This window comes from Haliotis asinina, chromosome 4 (assembly GCF_037392515.1).
Source record: "Haliotis asinina isolate JCU_RB_2024 chromosome 4, JCU_Hal_asi_v2, whole genome shotgun sequence".
In the NCBI taxonomy this organism is placed as follows: Eukaryota; Metazoa; Mollusca; class Gastropoda; order Lepetellida; family Haliotidae; genus Haliotis; species Haliotis asinina.
The window spans coordinates 68,424,089-68,441,893 of NC_090283.1; the positions used below are offsets into that span (position 1 = coordinate 68,424,089).

General features: G+C 38.6%; 17 non-coding genes across 17 annotated transcripts; all 17 read right to left on the reverse strand.

The window, feature by feature from the left end:
- Nucleotides 1-158: 158 nt before the first annotated feature.
- Trnat-agu (transfer RNA threonine (anticodon AGU)) lies at nucleotides 159-232 on the reverse strand. The gene has a single exon. It is a non-coding gene; the product is annotated as a tRNA-Thr (tRNA).
- A 588-nt stretch (nucleotides 233-820) lies between these two features.
- Nucleotides 821-894, reverse strand: Trnat-agu (transfer RNA threonine (anticodon AGU)). Its single transcript has one exon. It is a non-coding gene; the product is annotated as a tRNA-Thr (tRNA).
- Nucleotides 895-1,153: 259 nt separating this feature from the next.
- On the reverse strand, nucleotides 1,154-1,227 carry Trnat-agu (transfer RNA threonine (anticodon AGU)). The gene has a single exon. It is a non-coding gene; the product is annotated as a tRNA-Thr (tRNA).
- A 921-nt stretch (nucleotides 1,228-2,148) lies between these two features.
- On the reverse strand, nucleotides 2,149-2,222 carry Trnat-agu (transfer RNA threonine (anticodon AGU)). Its single transcript has one exon. It is a non-coding gene; the product is annotated as a tRNA-Thr (tRNA).
- Nucleotides 2,223-2,811: 589 nt separating this feature from the next.
- Nucleotides 2,812-2,885, reverse strand: Trnat-agu (transfer RNA threonine (anticodon AGU)). The gene has a single exon. It is a non-coding gene; the product is annotated as a tRNA-Thr (tRNA).
- A 1,252-nt stretch (nucleotides 2,886-4,137) lies between these two features.
- Trnat-agu (transfer RNA threonine (anticodon AGU)) lies at nucleotides 4,138-4,211 on the reverse strand. Its single transcript has one exon. It is a non-coding gene; the product is annotated as a tRNA-Thr (tRNA).
- Nucleotides 4,212-4,799: 588 nt separating this feature from the next.
- Trnat-agu (transfer RNA threonine (anticodon AGU)) lies at nucleotides 4,800-4,873 on the reverse strand. The gene has a single exon. It is a non-coding gene; the product is annotated as a tRNA-Thr (tRNA).
- A 259-nt stretch (nucleotides 4,874-5,132) lies between these two features.
- Trnat-agu (transfer RNA threonine (anticodon AGU)) lies at nucleotides 5,133-5,206 on the reverse strand. The gene has a single exon. It is a non-coding gene; the product is annotated as a tRNA-Thr (tRNA).
- Nucleotides 5,207-6,127: 921 nt separating this feature from the next.
- Trnat-agu (transfer RNA threonine (anticodon AGU)) lies at nucleotides 6,128-6,201 on the reverse strand. The gene has a single exon. It is a non-coding gene; the product is annotated as a tRNA-Thr (tRNA).
- Nucleotides 6,202-7,122: 921 nt separating this feature from the next.
- Nucleotides 7,123-7,196, reverse strand: Trnat-agu (transfer RNA threonine (anticodon AGU)). The gene has a single exon. It is a non-coding gene; the product is annotated as a tRNA-Thr (tRNA).
- Nucleotides 7,197-7,786: 590 nt separating this feature from the next.
- Nucleotides 7,787-7,860, reverse strand: Trnat-agu (transfer RNA threonine (anticodon AGU)). Its single transcript has one exon. It is a non-coding gene; the product is annotated as a tRNA-Thr (tRNA).
- A 589-nt stretch (nucleotides 7,861-8,449) lies between these two features.
- Trnat-agu (transfer RNA threonine (anticodon AGU)) lies at nucleotides 8,450-8,523 on the reverse strand. The gene has a single exon. It is a non-coding gene; the product is annotated as a tRNA-Thr (tRNA).
- A 589-nt stretch (nucleotides 8,524-9,112) lies between these two features.
- Nucleotides 9,113-9,186, reverse strand: Trnat-agu (transfer RNA threonine (anticodon AGU)). Its single transcript has one exon. It is a non-coding gene; the product is annotated as a tRNA-Thr (tRNA).
- Nucleotides 9,187-10,107: 921 nt separating this feature from the next.
- Trnat-agu (transfer RNA threonine (anticodon AGU)) lies at nucleotides 10,108-10,181 on the reverse strand. Its single transcript has one exon. It is a non-coding gene; the product is annotated as a tRNA-Thr (tRNA).
- Nucleotides 10,182-11,102: 921 nt separating this feature from the next.
- Nucleotides 11,103-11,176, reverse strand: Trnat-agu (transfer RNA threonine (anticodon AGU)). Its single transcript has one exon. It is a non-coding gene; the product is annotated as a tRNA-Thr (tRNA).
- A 589-nt stretch (nucleotides 11,177-11,765) lies between these two features.
- Nucleotides 11,766-11,839, reverse strand: Trnat-agu (transfer RNA threonine (anticodon AGU)). Its single transcript has one exon. It is a non-coding gene; the product is annotated as a tRNA-Thr (tRNA).
- A 589-nt stretch (nucleotides 11,840-12,428) lies between these two features.
- Nucleotides 12,429-12,502, reverse strand: Trnat-agu (transfer RNA threonine (anticodon AGU)). The gene has a single exon. It is a non-coding gene; the product is annotated as a tRNA-Thr (tRNA).
- Between the last annotated feature and the right edge of the window lie 5,303 nt (nucleotides 12,503-17,805).

The following is a 17,805-nucleotide window of genomic DNA, read 5'->3' on the forward strand; positions in this document are numbered from 1 at the left end:
GTGACATGCGATTCCTAAAATACCCATTTTACACAAACGCAGATATCAGTCTGATGTTATTGAATACAATAACAGCAAATTCTAAATGTGAAATGAAATTGAACTCAGCAAAATGAAGTGATAAACACAAGTGGTAGCCTATGTGAAAAAAAAGAGTTAGGCTCCAGGGGGAGTCGAACCCTCGACCTTCTGCTTACTAGGCAGACGCTCTAACCAACTGAGCTATAGAGCCCATGGGATGGACCAAGTTACAATAGTCTATACTCCATTTATGTTTCACCTATCTTTAGAACGAGTGTGAAAGAATAATCGTTTATGTCTATTTGGGAAACTGTGACATGCGATTCCAATCATATCCATTTTTACACAAGCTCCGGTATCAGTCTAATGTTGTTGACAATAATAACAGCAAATCTTACATGTGAAATGTAAATTGAACTTTGCAAAAGAAATTGATAAACACAAGTGGTAGCCTTTGTGAAAAAAAGAAGGCTCCAGGGGGAGTCGAATCCTCGACCTTCTGCATACTAGGCAGACGCTCTAACCAACTGAGCTATAGAGCCGATAGGATGGACAAACTACAATAGTCAGTACTTCATTTATGTTTGAGCTATCTTCAGAGTGAGTCTGAAAGAATAATCGTTAATGTCTCTTTGGAGAAGTGTGACATGCGATTTCTAAAATACCCATTTTACACAAACGCAGATATCAGTCTGATGTTATTGAATACAATAACAGCAAATTCTAAATGTGAAATGAAATTGAACTCAGCAAAATGAAGTGATAAACACAAGTGGTAGCCTATGTGAAAAAAAGAGGAAGGCTCCAGGGGGAGTCGAACCCTCGACCTTCTGCTTACTAGGCAGACGCTCTAACCAACTGAGCTATAGAGCCAATGGGATAGACCAAGTTACAATATTCTATACTCCATTTATGTTTCACCTATCTTTAGAACGAGTGTGAAAGAATAATCGTTTATGTCTATTTGGGAAACTGTGACATGAGATTCCAATCATATCCATTTTTACACAAGCTCCGGTATCAGTCTGATGTTATTGAATACAATAACAGCAGATTCTAAATGTGAAATGAAATTGAACTCAGCAAAATGAAGTGATAAACACAAGTGGTAGCCTATGTGAAAAAAAGAGGAAGGCTCCAGGGGGAGTCGAACCCTCGACCTTCTGCTTACTAGGCAGACGCTCTAACCAACTGAGCTATAGAGCCGATAGGATGGACAAACTACAATAGTCAGTACTTCATTTATGTTTGAGCTATCTTCAGAGTGAGTCTGAAAGAATAATCGTTAATGTCTCTTTGGAGAAGTGTGACATGCGATTCCTAAAATACCCATTTTACACAAACGCAGATATCAGTCTGATCTTATTGAATACAATAACAGCAAATTCTAGATGTGAAATGAAATTGAACTCAGCAAAATGAAGTGATAAACACAAGTGGTAGCCTATGTGAAAAAAAAGAGGAAGGCTCCAGTGGGAGTCGAACCCTCGACCTTCTGCTTACTAGGCAGACGCTCTAACCAACTGAGCTATAGAGCCAATGGGATAGACCAAGTTACAATAGTCTATACTCCATTTATGTTTCACCTATCTTTAGAACGAGTGTGAAAGAATAATCGTTTATGTCTATTTGGGAAACTGTGACATGCGATTCCAATCATGTCCATTTTTACACAAGCTCCGGTATCAGTCTAATGTTGTTGACAATAATAACAGCAAATCTTACATGTGAAATGTAAATTGAACTTTGCAAAAGAAATTGATAAACACAAGTGGTAGCCTTTGTGAAAAAAAGAAGGCTCCAGGGGGAGTCGAATCCTCGACCTTCTGCTTACTAGGCAGACGCTCTAACCAACTGAGCTATAGAGCCGATAGGATGGACAAACTACACTAGTCAGTACTTCATTTATGTTTGAGCTATCTTCAGAGTGAGTCTGAAAGAATAATCGTTAATGTCTCTTTGGAGAAGTGTGACATGCGATTCCTAAAATACCCATTTTACACAAACGCAGATATCAGTCTGATGTTATTGAATACAATAACAGCAAATTCTAAATGTGAAATGAAATTGAACTCAGCAAAATGAAGTGATAAACACAAGTGGTAGCCTATGTGAAAAAAAAGAGTTAGGCTCCAGGGGGAGTCGAACCCTCGACCTTCTGCTTACTAGGCAGACGCTCTAACCAACTGAGCTATAGAGCCCATGGGATGGACCAAGTTACAATAGTCTATACTCCATTTATGTTTCACCTATCTTTAGAACGAGTGTGAAAGAATAATCGTTTATGTCTATTTGGGAAACTGTGACATGCGATTCCAATCATATCCATTTTTACACAAGCTCCGGTATCACTCTAATGTTGTTGACAATAATAACAGCAAATCTTACATGTGAAATGTAAATTGAACTTTGGAAAAGAAATTGATAAACACAAGTGGTAGCCTTTGTGAAAAAAAGAAGGCTCCAGGGGGAGTCGAATCCTCGACCTTCTGCTTACTAGGCAGACGCTCTAACCAACTGAGCTATAGAGCCGATAGGATGGACAAACTACAATAGTCAGTACTTCATTTATGTTTGAGCTATCTTCAGAGTGAGTCTGAAAGAATAATCGTTAATGTCTCTTTGGAGAAGTGTGACATGCGATTCCTAAAATACCCATTTTACACAAACGCAGATATCAGTCTGATCTTATTGAATACAATAACAGCAAATTCTAAATGTGAAATGAAATTGAACTCAGCAAAATGAAGTGATAAACACAAGTGGTAGCCTATGTGAAAAAAAAGAGGAAGGCTCCAGGGGGAGTCGAACCCTCGACCTTCTGCTTACTAGGCAGACGCTCTAACCAACTGAGCTATAGAGCCCATGGGATGGACCAAGTTACAATAGTCTATACTCCATTTATGTTTCACCTATCTTTAGAACGAGTGTGAAAGAATAATCGTTTATGTCTATTTGGGAAACTGTGACATGCGATTCCAATCATATCCATTTTTACACAAGCTCCGGTATCAGTCTAATGTTGTTGACAATAATAACAGCAAATCTTACATGTGAAATGTAAATTGAACTTTGCAAAAGAAATTGATAAACACAAGTGGTAGCCTTTGTGAAAAAAAGAAGGCTCCAGGGGGAGTCGAATCCTCGACCTTCTGCTTACTAGGCAGACGCTCTAACCAACTGAGCTATAGAGCCGATAGGATGGACAAACTACAATAGTCAGTACTTCATTTATGTTTGAGCTATCTTCAGAGTGAGACTGAAAGAATAATCGTTAATGTCTCTTTGGAGAAGTGTGACATGCGATTCCTAAAATACCCATTTTACACAAACGCAGATATCAGTCTGATGTTATTGAATACAATAACAGCAAATTCTAGATGTGAAATGAAATTGAACTCAGCAAAATGAAGTGATAAACACAAGTGGTAGCCTATGTGAAAAAAAAGAGGAAGGCTCCAGTGGGAGTCGAACCCTCGACCTTCTGCTTACTAGGCAGACGCTCTAACCAACTGAGCTATAGAACCAATGGGATAGACCAAGTTACAATAGTCTACACTCCATTTATGTTTCACCTATCTTTAGAACGAGTGTGAAAGAATAATCGTTTATGTCTATTTGGGAAACTGTGACATGCGATTCCAATCATATCCATTTTTACACAAGCTCCGGTATCAGTCTAATGTTGTTGACAATAATAACAGCAAATCTTACATGTGAAATGTAAATTGAACTTTGCAAAAGAAATTGATAAACACAAGTGGTAGCCTTTGTGAAAAAAAGAAGGCTCCAGGGGGAGTCGAATCCTCGACCTTCTGCTTACTAGGCAGACGCTCTAACCAACTGAGCTATAGAGCCGATAGGATGGACAAACTACAATAGTCAGTACTTCATTTATGTTTGAGCTATCTTCAGAGTGAGTCTGAAAGAATAATCGTTAATGTCTCTTTGGAGAAGTGTGACATGCGATTCCTAAAATACCCATTTTACACAAACGCAGATATCAGTCTGATGTTATTGAATACAATAACAGCAAATTCTAAATGTGAAATGAAATTGAACTCAGCAAAATGAAGTGATAAACACAAGTGGTAGCCTATGTGAAAAAAAAGAGTTAGGCTCCAGGGGGAGTCGAACCCTCGACCTTCTGCTTACTAGGCAGACGCTCTAACCAACTGAGCTATAGAGCCCATGGGATGGACCAAGTTACAATAGTCTATACTCCATTTATGTTTCACCTATCTTTAGAACGAGTGTGAAAGAATAATCGTTTATGTCTATTTGGGAAACTGTGACATGCGATTCCAATCATATCCATTTTTACACAAGCTCCGGTATCAGTCTAATGTTGTTGACAATAATAACAGCAAATCTTACATGTGAAATGTAAATTGAACTTTGCAAAAGAAATTGATAAACACAAGTGGTAGCCTTTGTGAAAAAAAGAAGGCTCCAGGGGGAGTCGAATCCTCGACCTTCTGCATACTAGGCAGACGCTCTAACCAACTGAGCTATAGAGCCGATAGGATGGACAAACTACAATAGTCAGTACTTCATTTATGTTTGAGCTATCTTCAGAGTGAGTCTGAAAGAATAATCGTTAATGTCTCTTTGGAGAAGTGTGACATGCGATTTCTAAAATACCCATTTTACACAAACGCAGATATCAGTCTGATGTTATTGAATACAATAACAGCAAATTCTAAATGTGAAATGAAATTGAACTCAGCAAAATGAAGTGATAAACACAAGTGGTAGCCTATGTGAAAAAAAGAGGAAGGCTCCAGGGGGAGTCGAACCCTCGACCTTCTGCTTACTAGGCAGACGCTCTAACCAACTGAGCTATAGAGCCAATGGGATAGACCAAGTTACAATATTCTATACTCCATTTATGTTTCACCTATCTTTAGAACGAGTGTGAAAGAATAATCGTTTATGTCTATTTGGGAAACTGTGACATGCGATTCCAATCATATCCATTTTTACACAAGCTCCGGTATCAGTCTGATGTTATTGAATACAATAACAGCAAATTCTAAATGTGAAATGAAATTGAACTCAGCAAAATGAAGTGATAAACACAAGTGGTAGCCTATGTGAAAAAAAGAGGAAGGCTCCAGGGGGAGTCGAACCCTCGACCTTCTGCTTACTAGGCAGACGCTCTAACCAACTGAGCTATAGAGCCGATAGGATGGACAAACTACAATAGTCAGTACTTCATTTATGTTTGAGCTATCTTCAGAGTGAGTCTGAAAGAATAATCGTTAATGTCTCTTTGGAGAAGTGTGACATGCGATTCCTAAAATACCCATTTTACACAAACGCAGATATCAGTCTGATGTTATTGAATACAATAACAGCAAATTCTAAATGTGAAATGAAATTGAACTCAGCAAAATGAAGTGATAAACACAAGTGGTAGCCTATGTGAAAAAAAAGAGGAAGGCTCCAGTGGGAGTCGAACCCTCGACCTTCTGCTTACTAGGCAGACGCTCTAACCAACTGAGCTATAGAACCAATGGGATAGACCAAGTTACAATAGTCTATACTCCATTTATGTTTCACCTACCTTTAGAACGAGTGTGAAAGAATAATCGTTTATGTCTATTTGGGAAACTGTGACTTGCGATTCCAATCATATCCATTTTTACACAAGCTCCGGTATCAGTCTAATGTTGTTGACAATAATAACAGCAAATCTTACATGTGAAATGTAAATTGAACTTTGCAAAAGAAATTGATAAACACAAGTGGTAGCCTTTGTGAAAAAAAGAAGGCTCCAGGGGGAGTCGAATCCTCGACCTTCTGCTTACTAGGCAGACGCTCTAACCAACTGAGCTATAGAGCCGATAGGATGGACAAACTACAATAGTCAGTACTTCATTTATGTTTGAGCTATCTTCAGAGTGAGTCTGAAAGAATAATCGTTAATGTCTCTTTGGAGAAGTGTGACATGCGATTCCTAAAATACCCATTTTACACAAACGCAGATATCAGTCTGATGTTATTGAATACAATAACAGCAAATTCTAAATGTGAAATGAAATTGAACTCAGCAAAATGAAGTGATAAACACAAGTGGTAGCCTATGTGAAAAAAAAGAGGAAGGCTCCAGGGGGAGTCGAACCCTCGACCTTCTGCTTACTAGGCAGACGCTCTAACCAACTGAGCTATAGAGCCGATAGGATGGACAAACTACAATAGTCAGTACTTCATTTATGTTTGAGCTGTCTTCAGAGTGCGTCTGAAAGAATAATCGTTAATGTCTCTTTGGAGAAGTGTGACATGCGATTCCTAAAATACCCATTTTACACAAACGCAGATATCAGTCTGATGTTATTGAATACAATAACAGCAAATTCTAAATGTGAAATGAAATTGAACTCAGCAAAATGAAGTGATAAACACAAGTGGTAGCCTATGTGAAAAAAAAGAGGAAGGCTCCAGTGGGAGTCGAACCCTCGACCTTCTGCTTACTAGGCAGACGCTCTAACCAACTGAGCTATAGAACCAATGGGATAGACCAAGTTACAATAGTCTATACTCCATTTATGTTTCACCTATCTTTAGAACGAGTGTGAAAGAATAATCGTTTATGTCTATTTGGGAAACTGTGACATGCGATTCCAATCATATCTATTTTTACACAAGCTCCGGTATCAGTCTAATGTTGTTGACAATAATAACAGCAAATCTTACATGTGAAATGTAAAGTGAACTTTGCAAAAGAAATTGATAAACACAAGTGGTAGCCTTTGTGAAAAAAAGAAGGCTCCAGGGGGAGTCGAATCCTCGACCTTCTGCTTACTAGGCAGACGCTCTAACCAACTGAGCTATAGAGCCGATAGGATGGACAAACTACAATAGTCAGTACTTCATTTATGTTTGAGCTATCTTCAGAGTGAGTCTGAAAGAATAATCGTTAATGTCTCTTTGGAGAAGTGTGACATGCGATTCCTAAAATACCCATTTGACACAAACGCAGATATCAGTCTGATGTTATTGAATACAATAACAGCAAATTCTAAATGTGAAATGAAATTGAACTCAGCAAAATGAAGTGATAAACACAAGTGGAAGCCTATGTGAAAAAAAAGAGGAAGGCTCCAGGGGGAGTCGAACCCTCGACCTTCTGCTTACTAGGCAGACGCTCTAACCAACTGAGCTATAGAGCCAATGGGATAGACCAAGTTACAATAGTCTATACTCCATTTATGTTTCACCTACCTTTAGAACGAGTGTGAAAGAATAATCGTTTATGTCTATTTGGGAAACTGTGACATGCGATTCCAATCATATCCATTTTTACACAAGCTCCGGTATCAGTCTAATGTTGTTGACAATAATAACAGCAAATCTTACATGTGAAATGTAAATTGAACTTTGCAAAAGAAATTGATAAACACAAGTGGTAGCCTTTGTGAAAAAAAGAAGGCTCCAGGGGGAGTCGAATCCTCGACCTTCTGCTTACTAGGCAGACGCTCTAACCAACTGAGCTATAGAGCCGATGGGATGGACAAACTACAATAGTCAGTACTTCATTTATGTTTGAGCTATCTTCAGAGTGAGTCTGAAAGAATAATCGTTAATGTCTCTTTGGAGAAGTGTGACATGCGATTCCTAAAATACCCATTTGACACAAACGCAGATATCAGTCTGATGTTATTGAATACAATAACAGCAAATTCTAAATGTGAAATGAAATTGAACTCAGCAAAATGAAGTGATAAACACAAGTGGTAGCCTATGTGAAAAAAAAAGAGGAAGGCTCCAGGGGGAGTCGAACCCTCGACCTTCTGCTTACTAGGCAGACGCTCTAACCAACTGAGCTATAGAGCCAATGGGATAGACCAAGTTACAATAGTCTATACTCCATTTATGTTTCACCTACCTTTAGAACGAGTGTGAAAGAATAATCGTTTATGTCTCTTTGGGAAACTGTGACATGCGATTCCAATCATATCCATTTTTACACAAGCTCCGGTATCAGTCTAATGTTGTTGACAATAATAACAGCAAATCTTACATGTGAAATGTAAATTGAACTTTGCAAAAGAAATTGATAAACACAAGTGGTAGCCTTTGTGAAAAAAAGAAGGCTCCAGGGGGAGTCGAATCCTCGACCTTCTGCTTACTAGGCAGACGCTCTAACCAACTGAGCTATAGAGCCGATGGGATGGACAAACTACAATAGTCAGTACTTCATTTATGTTTGAGCTATCTTCAGAGTGAGTCTGAAAGAATAATCGTTAATGTCTCTTTGGAGAAGTGTGACATGCGATTCCTAAAATACCCATTTGACACAAACGCAGATATCAGTCTGATGTTATTGAATACAATAACAGCAAATTCTAAATGTGAAATGAAATTGAACTCAGCAAAATGAAGTGATAAACACAAGTGGTAGCCTATGTGAAAAAAAAGAGGAAGGCTCCAGGGGGAGTCGAACCCTCGACCTTCTGCTTACTAGGCAGACGCTCTAACCAACTGAGCTATAGAGCCAATGGGATAGACCAAGTTACAATAGTCTATACTCCATTTATGTTTCACCTACCTTTAGAACGAGTGTGAAAGAATAATCGTTTATGTCTCTTTGGGAAACTGTGACATGCGATTCCAATCATATCCATTTTTACACAAGCTCCGGTATCAGTCTAATGTTGTTGACAATAATAACAGCAAATCTTACATGTGAAATGTAAATTGAACTTTGCAAAAGAAATTGATAAACACAAGTGGTAGCCTTTGTGAAAAAAAGAAGGCTCCAGGGGGAGTCGAATCCTCGACCTTCTGCTTACTAGGCAGACGCTCTAACCAACTGAGCTATAGAGCCGATGGGATGGACAAACTACAATAGTCAGTACTTCATTTATGTTTGAGCTATCTTCAGAGTGAGTCTGAAAGAATAATCGTTAATGTCTCTTTGGAGAAGTGTGACATGCGATTCCTAAAATACCCATTTGACACAAACGCAGATATCAGTCTGATGTTATTGAATACAATAACAGCAAATTCTAAATGTGAAATGAAATTGAACTCAGCAAAATGAAGTGATAAACACAAGTGGTAGCCTATGTGAAAAAACAGAGGAAGGCTCCAGGGGGAGTCGAACCCTCGACCTTCTGCTTACTAGGCAGACGCTCTAACCAACTGAGCTATAGAGCCGATAGGATGGACAAACTACAATAGTCAGTACTTCATTTATGTTTGAGCTGTCTTCAGAGTGCGTCTGAAAGAATAATCGTTAATGTCTCTTTGGAGAAGTGTGACATGCGATTCCTAAAATACCCATTTTACACAAACACAGATATCAGTCTGATGTTATTGAATACAATAACAGCAAATTCTAAATGTGAAATGAAATTGAACTCAGCAAAATGAAGTGATAAACACAAGTGGTAGCCTATGTGAAAAAAAAGAGGAAGGCTCCAGTGGGAGTCGAACCCTCGACCTTCTGCTTACTAGGCAGACGCTCTAACCAACTGAGCTATAGAACCAATGGGATAGACCAAGTTACAATAGTCTATACTCCATTTATGTTTCACCTATCTTTAGAACGAGTGTGAAAGAATAATCGTTTATGTCTATTTGGGAAACTGTGACATGCGATTCCAATCATATCCATTTTTACACAAGCTCCGGTATCAGTCTAATGTTGTTGAGAATAATAACAGCAAATCTTACATGTGAAATGTAAATTGAACTTTGCAAAAGAAATTGATAAACACAAGTGGTAGCCTTTGTGAAAAAAAGAAGGCTCCAGGGGGAGTCGAATCCTCGACCTTCTGCTTACTAGGCAGACGCTCTAACCAACTGAGCTATAGAGCCGATGGGATGGACAAACTACAATAGTCAGTACTTCATTTATGTTTGAGCTATCTTCAGAGTGAGTCTGAAAGAATAATCGTTAATGTCTCTTTGGAGAAGTGTGACATGCGATTCCTAAAATACCCATTTTACACAAACGCAGATATCAGTCTGATGTTATTGAATACAATAACAGCAAATTCTAAATGTGAAATGAAATTGAACTCAGCAAAATGAAGTGATAAACACAAGTGGTACCCTATGTGAAAAAAAAGAGGAAGGCTCCAGGGGGAGTCGAACCCTCGACCTTCTGCTTACTAGGCAGACGCTCTAACCAACTGAGCTATAGAGCCGATAGGATGGACAAACTACAATAGTCAGTACTTCATTTATGTTTGAGCTGTCTTCAGAGTGCGTCTGAAAGAATAATCGTTAATGTCTCTTTGGAGAAGTGTGACATGCGATTCCTAAAATGCCCATTTTACACAAACACAGATATCAGTCTGATGTTATTGAATACAATAACAGCAAATTCTAAATGTGAAATGAAATTGAACTCAGCAAAATGAGGTGATAAACACAAGTGGTAGCCTATGTGAAAAAAAAGAGGAAGGCTCCAGTGGGAGTCGAACCCTCGACCTTCTGCTTACTAGGCAGACGCTCTAACCAACTGAGCTATAGAACCAATGGGATAGACCAAGTTACAATAGTCTATACTCCATTTATGTTTCACCTATCTTTAGAACGAGTGTGAAAGAATAATCGTTTATGTCTATTTGGGAAACTGTGACATGCGACTCCAATCATATCTATTTTTACACAAGCTCCGGTATCAGTCTAATGTTGTTGACAATAATAACAGCAAATCTTACATGTGAAATGTAAATTGAACTTTGCAAAAGAAATTGATAAACACAAGTGGTAGCCTTTGTGAAAAAAAGAAGGCTCCAGGGGGAGTCGAATCCTCGACCTTCTGCTTACTAGGCAGACGCTCTAACCAACTGAGCTATAGAGCCGATAGGATGGACAAACTACAATAGTCAGTACTTCATTTATGTTTGAGCTATCTTCAGAGTGAGTCTGAAAGAATAATCGTTAATGTCTCTTTGGAGAAGTGTGACATGCGATTCCTAAAATACCCATTTTACACAAGCGCAGATATCAGTCTGATGTTATTGAATACAATAACAGCAAATTCTAAATGTGAAATGAAATTGAACTCAGCAAAATGAAGTGATAAACACAAGTGGTAGCCTATGTGAAAAAAAAGAGGAAGGCTCCAGGGGGAGTCGAACCCTCGACCTTCTGCTTACTAGGCAGACGCTCTAACCAACTGAGCTATAGAGCCAATGGGATAGACCAAGTTACAATAGTCTATACTCCATTTATGTTTCACCTACCTTTAGAACGAGTGTGAAAGAATAATCGTTTATGTCTATTTGGGAAACTGTGACATGCGATTCCAATCATGTCCATTTTTACACAAGCTCCGGTATCAGTCTAATGTTGTTGACAATAATAACAGCAAATCTTACATGTGAAATGAAAATGGAACTTTGCAAAAGAAATTAGTAAACACAAGTGGTAGCCTTTGTGAAAAAAGGAAGACTCCACGGGGAGTCGAACCCTCGACCTTCTGCTTACTAGGCAGACGCTCTAACCAACTGAGCTATAGAGCCCATAGGATGGACAAACTACAATAGTCAGTACTTCATTTATGTTTGAGCTATCTTCAGAGTGAGTCTGAAAGAATAATCGTTAATGTCTCTTTGGAGAAGTGTGACATGCGATTCCTAAAATACCCATTTTACACAAACGCAGATATCAGTCTGATGTTATTGAATACAATAACAGCAAATTCTAAATGTGAAATGAAATTGAACTCAGCAAAATGAAGTGATAAACACAAGTGGTAGCCTATGTGAAAAAAAAGAGGAAGGCTCCAGGGGGAGTCGAACCCTCGACCTTCTGCTTACTAGGCAGACGCTCTAACCAACTGAGCTATAGAGCCAATGGGATAGACCAAGTTACAATAGTCTATACTCCATTTATGTTTCACCTATCTTTAGAACGAGTGTGAAAGAATAATCGTTTATGTCTATTTGGGAAACTGTGACATGCGATTCCAATCATATCCATTTTTACACAAGCTCCGGTATCAGTCTAATGTTGTTGACAATAATAACAGCAAATCTTACATGTGAAATGAAAATGGAACTTTGCAAAAGAAATTAATAAACACAAGTGGTAGCCTTTGTGAAAAAAGGAAGACTCCAGGGGGAGTCGAACCCTCGACCTTCTGCTTACTAGGCAGACGCTTTAACCAACTGAGCTATAGAGCCGATAGGATGGACAAACTCCAATAGTCAGTACTTCATTTATGTTTGAGCTATCTTCAGAGTGAGTCTGAAAGAATAATCGTTAATGTCTCTTTGGAGAAGTGTGACATGCGATTCCTAAAATACCCATTTTACACAAACGCAGATATCAGTCTGATGTTATTGAATACAATAACAGCAAATTCTAAATGTGAAATGAAATTGAACTCAGCAAAATGAAGTGATAAACACAAGTGGTAGCCTATGTGAAAAAAAAGAGGAAGGCTCCAGAGGGAGTCGAACCCTCGACCTTCTGCTTACTAGGCAGACGCTCTAACCAACTGAGCTATAGAGCCAATGGGATAGACCAAGTTACAATAGTCTATACTCCATTTATGTTTCACCTATCTTTAGAACGAGTGTGAAAGAATAATCGTTTATGTCTATTTGGGAAACTGTGACATGCGATTCCAATCATGTCCATTTTTACACAAGCTCCGGTATCAGTCTAATGTTGTTGACAATAATAACAGCAAATCTTACATGTGAATTGTAAATTGAACTTTGCAAAAGAAATTGATAAACACAAGTGGTAGCCTTTGTGAAAAAAAGAAGGCTCCAGGGGGAGTCGAACCCTCGACCTTCTGCTTACTAGGCAGACACTCTAACCAACTGAGCTATAGAGCCGATAGGATGGACAAACTACAATAGTCAGTACTTCATTTATGTTTGAGCTATCTTCAGAGTGAGTCTGAAAGAATAATCGTTAATGTCTCTTTGGAGAAGTGTGACATGCGATTCCTAAAATACCCATTTTACACAAACACAGATATCAGTCTGATGTTATTGAATACAATAACAGCAAATTCTAAATGTGAAATGAAACTGAACTCAGCAAAATGAAGTGATAAACACAAGTGGTAGCCTTTGTGAAAAAAAGGAAGGCTCCAGGGGGAGTCGAACCCTCGACCTTCTGCTTACTAGGCAGACGCTCTAACCAACTGAGCTATAGAACCAATGGGACAGACCAAGTTACAATAGTCTATACTCCATTTATGTTTCACCTATCTTTAGACCGAGTGTGAAAGAATAATCGTTTATGTCTATTTGGGAAACTGTGACATGCGATTCCGATCATATCGATTTTTACACAAGCTCCGGTATCAGTCTAATGTTGTTGACAATAATAACAGCAAATCTTACATGTGAAATGAAAATTGAACTTTGCAAAAGAAATTGATAAACACAAGTGGTAGCCTTTGTGAAAGAAAGGAAGGCTCCAGGGGGAGTCGAATCCTCGACCTTCTGCTTACTAGGCAGACGCTCTAACCAACTGAGCTATAGAGCCAATGGAATAGACTAAGTTGCAATAGTCTATACTCCATTTATGTTTCACCTATCTTTAGAACGAGTGTGAAAGAATAATCGTTTATGTCTATTTGCCGAAACTGTGACATGCGATTCCAATCACATCCATTTTTACACAAGCTCCGGTATCAGTCTAATGTTGTTGACAATAATAACAGCAAATCTTACATGTGAAATGAAAATTGAACTTTGCAAAAGAAATTAATAAACACAAGTGGTAGCCTTTGTGAAAAAAGGAAGACTCCAGGGGGAGTCGAACCCTCGACCTTCTGCTTACTAGGCAGACGCTCTAACCAACTGAGCTATAGAGCCGATAGGATGGACAAACTACAATAGTCAGTACTTCATTTATGTTTGAGCTATCTTCAGAGTGAGTCTGAAAGAATAATCGTTAATGTCTCTTTGGAGAAGTGTGACATGCGATTCCTAAAATACCCATTTTACACAAACGCAGATATCAGTCTGATGTTATTGAATACAATAACAGCAAATTCTAAATGTGAAATGAAATTGAACTCAGCAAAATGAAGTGATAAACACAAGTGGTAGCCTATGTGAAAAAAAAGAGGAAGGCTCCAGGGGGAGTCGAACCCTCGACCTTCTGCTTACTAGGCAGACGCTCTAACCAACTGAGCTATAGAGCCAATGGGATAGACCAAGTTACAATAGTCTATACTCCATTTATGTTTCACCTATCTTTAGAACGAGTGTGAAAGAATAATCGTTTATGTCTATTTGGGAAACTGTGACATGCAATTCCAATCATATCCATTTTTACACAAGCTCCGGTATCAGTCTAATGTTGTTGACAATAATAACAGCAAATCTTACATGTGAATTGTAAATTGAACTTTGCAAAAGAAATTGATAAACACAAGTGGTAGCCTTTGTGAAAAAAAGAAGGCTCCAGGGGGAGTCGAACCCTCGACCTTCTGCTTACTAGGCAGACGCTCTAACCAACTGAGCTATAGAGCCGACGGGATGGACAAACTACAATAGTCAGTACTTCATTTATGTTTGAGCTATCTTCAGAGTGAGTCTGAAAGAATAATCGTTAATGTCTCTTTGGAGAAGTGTGACATGCGATTCCTAAAATACCCATTTTACACAAACACAGATATCAGTCTGATGTTATTGAATACAATAACAGCAAATTCTAAATGTGAAATGAAATTGAACTCAGCAAAATGAAGTGATAAACACAAGTGGTAGCCTTTGTGAAAAAAAGGAAGGCTCCAGGGGGAGTCGAATCCTCGACCTTCTGCTTACTAGGCAGACGCTCTAACCAACTGAGCTATAGAGCCAATGGAATAGACTAAGTTGCAATAGTCTATACTCCATTTATGTTTCACCTATCTTTAGAACGAGTGTGAAAGAATAATCGTTTATGTCTATTTGCCGAAACTGTGACATGCGATTCCAATCACATCCATTTTTACACAAGCTCCGGTATCAGTCTAATGTTGTTGACAATAATAACAGCAAATCTTACATGTGAAATGAAAATTGAACTTTGCAAAAGAAATTAATAAACACAAGTGGTAGCCTTTGTGAAAAAAGGAAGACTCCAGGGGGAGTCGAACCCTCGACCTTCTGCTTACTAGGCAGACGCTCTAACCAACTGAGCTATAGAGCCGATAGGATGGACAAACTACAATAGTCAGTACTTCATTTATGTTTGAGCTATCTTCAGAGTGAGTCTGAAAGAATAATCGTTAATGTCTCTTTGGAGAAGTGTGACATGCGATTCCTAAAATACCCATTTTACACAAACGCAGATATCAGTCTGATGTTATTGAATACAATAACAGCAAATTCTAAATGTGAAATGAAATTGAACTCAGCAAAATGAAGTGATAAACACAAGTGGTAGCCTATGTGAAAAAAAAGAGGAAGGCTCCAGTGGGAGTCGAACCCTCGACCTTCTGCTTACTAGGCAGACGCTCTAACCAACTGAGCTATAGAGCCAATGGAATAGACTAAGTTGCAATAGTCTATACTCCATTTATGTTTCACCTATCTTTAGAACGAGTGTGAAAGAATAATCGTTTATGCCTATTTGCCGAAACTGTGACATGCGATTCCAATCACATCCATTTTTACACAAGCTCCGGTATCAGTCTAATGTTGTTGACAATAATAACAGCAAATCTTACATGTGAAATGAAAATTGAACTTTGCAAAAGAAATTAATAAACACAAGTGGTAGCCTTTGTGAAAAAAGGAAGACTCCAGGGGGAGTCGAACCCTCGACCTTCTGCTTACTAGGCAGACGCTCTAACCAACTGAGCTATAGAGCCGATAGGATGGACAAACTACAATAGTCAGTACTTCATTTATGTTTGAGCTATCTTCAGAGTGAGTCTGAAAGAATAATCGTTAATGTCTCTTTGGAGAAGTGTGACATGCGATTCCTAAAATACCCATTTTACACAAACGCAGATATCAGTCTGATGTTATTGAATACAATAACAGCAAATTCTAAATGTGAAATGAAATTGAACTCAGCAAAATGAAGTGATAAACACAAGTGGTAGCCTATGTGAAAAAAAAGAGGAAGGCTCCAGTGGGAGTCGAACCCTCGACCTTCTGCTTACTAGGCAGACGCTCTAACCAACTGAGCTATAGAGCCAATGGGATAGACCAAGTTACAATAGTCTATACTCCATTTATGTTTCACCTATCTTTAGAACGAGTGTGAAAGAATAATCGTTTATGTCTATTTGGGAAACTGTGACATGCGATTCCAATCATATCCATTTCTACACAAGCTCCGGTATCAGTCTAATGTTGTTGACAATAATAACAGCAAATCTTACATGTGAATTGTAAATTGAACTTTGCAAAAGAAATTGATAAACACAAGTAGTAGCCTTTGTGAAAAAAAGAAGGCTCCAGGGGGAGTCGAATCCTCGACCTTCTGCTTACTAGGCAGACGCTCTAACCAACTGAGCTATAGAGCCGATAGGATGGACAAACTACAATAGTCAGTACTTCATTTATGTTTGAGCTATCTTCAGAGTGAGTCTGAAAGAATAATCGTTAATGTCTCTTTGGAGAAGTGTGACATGCGATTCCTAAAATACCCATTTTACACAAACACAGATATCAGTCTGATGTTATTGAATACAATAACAGCAAATTCTAAATGTGAAATGAAATTGAACTCAGCAAAATGAAGTGATAAACACAAGTGGTAGCCTATGTGAAAAAAAAGAGGAAGGCTCCAGGGGGAGTCGAACCCTCGACCTTCTGCTTACTAGGCAGACGCTCTAACCAACTGAGCTATAGAGCCAATGGGATAGACCAAAGTTACAATAGTCTATACTCCATTTATGTTTCACCTATCTTTAGAACGAGTGTGAAAGAATAATCGTTTATGTCTATTTGGGAAACCGTGACATGCAATTCTAATCATATCCATTTTTACACAAGCTCCGGTATCAGTCTAATGTTGTTGACAATAACAACAGCAAATCTTACATGTGAAATGTAAATTGAACTTTGCAAAAGAAATTGATAAACACAAGTGGTAGCCTTTGTGAAAAAAAGAAGGCTCCAGGGGGAGTCGAACCCTCGACCTTCTGCTTACTAGGCAGACGCTCTAACCAACTGAGCTATAGAGCCGACGGGATGGACAAACTACAATAGTCAGTACTTCATTTATGTTTGAGCTATCTTCAGAGTGAGTCTGAAAGAATAATAGTAATGTCTCTTTGGAGAAGTGTGACATGCGATTCCTAAAATACCCATTTTACACAAACACAGATATCAGTCTGATGTTATTGAATACAATAACAGCAAATTCTAAATGTGAAATGAAATTGAACTCAGCAAAATGAAGTGATAAACACAAGTGGTAGCCTTTGTGAAAAAAAGGAAGGCTCCAGGGGGAGTCGAACCCTCGACCTTCTGCTTACTAGGCAGACGCTCTAACCAACTGAGCTATAGAACCAATGGGATAGACCAAGTTACAATAGTCTATACTCCATTTATGTTTCACCTATCTTTAGACCGAGTGTGAAAGAATAATCGTTTATGTCTATTTGGGAAACTGTGACATGCGATTCCGATCATATCCATTTTTACACAAGCTCCGGTATCAGTCTAATGTTGTTGACAATAATAACAGCAAATCTTACATGTGAAATGTAAATTGAACTTTGCAAAAGAAATTGATAAACACAAGTGGTAGCCTTTGTGAAAGAAAGGAAGGCTCCAGGGGGAGTCGAATCCTCGACCTTCTGCTTACTAGGCAGACGCTCTAACCAACTGAGCTATAGAGCCAATG